The sequence below is a fragment of the Nicotiana tabacum genome, chromosome 23 (assembly GCF_000715075.1).
Source record: "Nicotiana tabacum cultivar K326 chromosome 23, ASM71507v2, whole genome shotgun sequence".
Taxonomy (NCBI): domain Eukaryota; kingdom Viridiplantae; phylum Streptophyta; class Magnoliopsida; order Solanales; family Solanaceae; genus Nicotiana; species Nicotiana tabacum.
In genome coordinates, this window is record NC_134102.1 from 117,809,516 (window position 1) to 117,813,247 (window position 3,732).

The 3,732-nt window shown below is 33.1% G+C and overlaps 1 long non-coding RNA gene across 1 annotated transcript; it reads right to left on the reverse strand.

Annotated features, from left to right (window-relative positions):
- Positions 1-3,434, reverse strand: LOC107809715 (uncharacterized). The gene is made up of 3 exons (XR_001653471.2): positions 3,363-3,434; positions 3,213-3,282; positions 1-851 (listed from the first exon to the last, which is right to left on the reverse strand). It is a non-coding gene; the product is annotated as an uncharacterized LOC107809715 (long non-coding RNA).
- Positions 3,435-3,732: the final 298 nt, after the last annotated feature.

A 3,732-nucleotide genomic window follows, 5' to 3' on the forward strand; every position in this document is an offset into this window, starting at 1 on the left:
ATTACGTGAATATAATGCTCTTTTACAAATTACCAGACCCTCTTTATATAGTAGGGGATTCCTACTTTAGTTACAACTCTAAATACAGTAAGAAATCCCATGATTGGATAAATACCGAAGCTTGACCTATCACATTCCAGTCTCGATCAGTCATCAAAAGGCAAGCCCGTTTTGACCGTATACAGGATATGAGAAGGCGTCGGTAATGGTTAGATAAAACAAACAGGAGAGGGGAAGAAACAAACAGTAATTACCACAAAATATAAGAGAACTTGCCATTTTCAGAGCAAAGTTGCGAAATACTCTAACTACCTCAATTTTCGAGTTAAAATAATTACTCCGCAAATAAAAAAAAATACAAAAAACGGACATTGATGCTTCCACATGGGAGAAACTTTCTCTAGTGAAATCAACTAAAATTAATCATGAAGAAGGATGAGAAAAAAAAAACAATGAAAAAGCTTAGAGAAAACGTCGTAGGTTTTGTGAAGACAATTCTCGTCACTCAATTTTCAGAGCTGAGTCAACTGATTCAGTTACTTTTTATTTCCAATGCACTTGGAGTCTTTGATTCTTCATGAATACAATTTTTTCCGCAAGTATTTCTAATGCTTGCATATAAAAGGATATGTTTAAGGTCTTAAGTCTCAAAATATATAGAATGAAAACATTTTTGATCGTATTTATGTATTAGTTCTAAGGTTCCAATGTCATTCAGCCAATTGGTCGAACATATGGCATGGAATTTTAAGAAAATATATGAAAGAGTGATATGAGTTAACCATCCCAAAGCAGTTAGGGCAAAGTCGTCAGCAACCCTTCATCAATTTCACATAACCATCAAAATAGTCCTAAATAAGAAGAAAATAAAAGATATCTATCAAAATCTCATCACCAAGACACGAGTAAAACAAATAAAGGAAAAAAGAGAACATAGGCCAAAAACACAAAAAGCGAAACTGAAAAAACCAACACATATCATCAAAATCCCAACACCAAGAAACTCCACAGAATTCACATATATGATAAACCCTAAAACCAAAGAGCAAATGGAAAAATGTAGAAATCAAATAAAAGCTAATGGCCAGAGCGAAGAAGAAACTAAGGAAAAGCTGGAATAGAGCAATAATCGAGCAGAAAAACTTAAGATCAAACTCAAATTTCAACTCAAAAAAGGATTATCACTCGGTTTTTGCCGTTTCTCGGTTCTACACTTTGATTATGGTGAATTGTTGTTGTACTTCTTTTTCTCCATGCATGCCTAGAAAAAATCATATTGGAAAATTAAGTAGAAAGAGAGAGAAAAGGGAAGAGATGCAAACATATAACAATTATAACTTTTTATACTTAAACCTTCAACTTTGGACTAACTGTGTCAACGTGAGAACTGAGCTACACTACACAAAACGGCAGGTCAGGTCCTTGATTAAGAAAAGTAATCAAGGACACATAGAAGGTGGTGGAAAATTAAAGATATTTTTCAGGTTTTCAAACTGACTTTGCTTAAAAAAAAATTAAAGGATAATGTTCTCTTAAGCACAGGCTTCATATCATGCAAATTGTATAACATCATTAATTTTCGTGGAACATTCATATCAAGAAAATTGTATAGTACCATTATTTTTTATGAAACATTTATCAGAGGATGGAATAAAAGTTTTACTGGAGTCTCAAATTTTTTTTAATGTTTGGTTGTAAAGATGGTATTAACACTAATAAATTAAACTTAACGGTGTAGATCTTTCTCCATTAAATGACTTTAAATTTTGTAAATAACCTATTTAGACTAATTCTAACATGTCTAAATAACACCCACTTTAAAAAAATTTAAAAAAAATTCAAAATTTGAACATACTTATTTAAGTGTCTTTAAGAATTTCGGTTCGGTATTCGGTTTATCAATTGTGTATACCAAATACCGTACCAAATTATTTCGGTACGATTCGATATTTTTTATTTTGGTTCGGTATGGTTTTGGTACGATTTCAATTTAATAATCGCTAAATAAGCAAAACTAACAATTAAGGACTAAGGAGTGCAACAGTGCACAATTCAAACTAACTTGGTCAGTCCTCTTTGACAACGTTGTCGCTAACAGTAAGCTGTTAAGAACCATTATTTCCTTTGACAATTCACAATTTACAATTCTAAGGAGTGCAGTTGACGCCTAACAATTTCTTTCACAATTCACAATTCAGTGATCACAATTCTCCGTGCAGTTTAAGGTCTAAAGAGTAAGCACAATTCAAGGCAAGAAACAGAAACTGTCTGGACGCTAAAAACAATGATACAACATGGATAAACAGAAACTGCCTTCATTCTTCACAGTACACATTGCACAATTTACAATTCTGCCTAACTCACACAGTGCAACAGAATTAAACAAAAAATAGAGATTCTAACAGAAAATTATCAAAGACATGTGAAACTAAAAAAGTCCCTCAGCGAGTTCCATCAGAAAATGATATCGACAAATTTTTCAGAGACGTGTCAAGATCAAAGTAATAGTTACTAAGCAAGAATAACTAGAATAATTACTCAAGCAATTGCAGTGTTTCAACAATTAGACATGGCTCTTTTATATTCAATCCTGCAGATTCTGCAGTTTCTAGTTCTAAGGGATTAAAAGTTGAACTAAGAGCATACAAGCTGTTCCAGAACATCCACGTAAGATCATAGCTAATGAAAAGAATTTTCAAGTTCCAAATATGCAATCATACTAAAGTATATAAGAAAGTTGTCAAGACCAGTACACGGGAAATACATAGAGTTGAAGTTGCAGGAGAAAATTCAGACCACGTGACTTTTATAATACAAGGCTATAAACATTATGTTTTATTATGACATTTAACTGTTTAAGCTATTAAATTGTTCATCTCAATCAGAATAGTATGCAGTAAAAGACGAGGCTCAGGCTGCTTCATGGAGGCCTTAAGCCTTCACAAATCATTATATACAGCCACTTTCTTGGGTACTATTAAGACGCTAGTAATTATATATATACATTTATCAGCAAAAATAAAATAAAAACTAGGAACAAGATGCCAACATACTATTAGTAATAGTGGAGCCACATCCACCATTATCAACTTCAGGCGAACAATTTCACCAACATAAGATAAGAACACTATGAAGTATTTTAGTCTCAACAGATATATGACCTATATTGCAATCAAGTTCTGAGCAAACCAAAATTCATAAGCAGATAGTACCTCTTTGAGGTCACTGCCAAATTCTTTGACAGTAGATATAGCCACAGTGGCAGCTTCATCAAAAGGATATCTGTAAAGCACAAAAAAATGAAGATTAAGTAGGGGTAACTATCCATAGCTGCTAAGATTATATATTGTTATTATTCTCACAGCAAAGGTCTTCTCGCTGAAAGAAACTATCGTCATTTCTGACTTTGTCTTTCTTCCTTTCTAAATTCTAATTCCCTAATTGGCTAATCCCTAATTGAAAGAATCAGATAAGTGAAAAACTAGAGAGTAGGGCCTTATTGGGTTGGGCTGGGGCGCTAGGCAATGGGCATTAGATATACAACTTGGGCTGGGCATTATAGCTATAGGTTCAACTTAAAATTCAGTATTTCGGTATACCGAAATTTCAAGATCCTAATACCGAGTACCGTACCAATATACCAATATACCAAAATACCGAAAATATAATACCGAATTAGATCGAAATACCAAAAAAATGAAACCGAAATACCGAATTAATTCGGTCCATTTC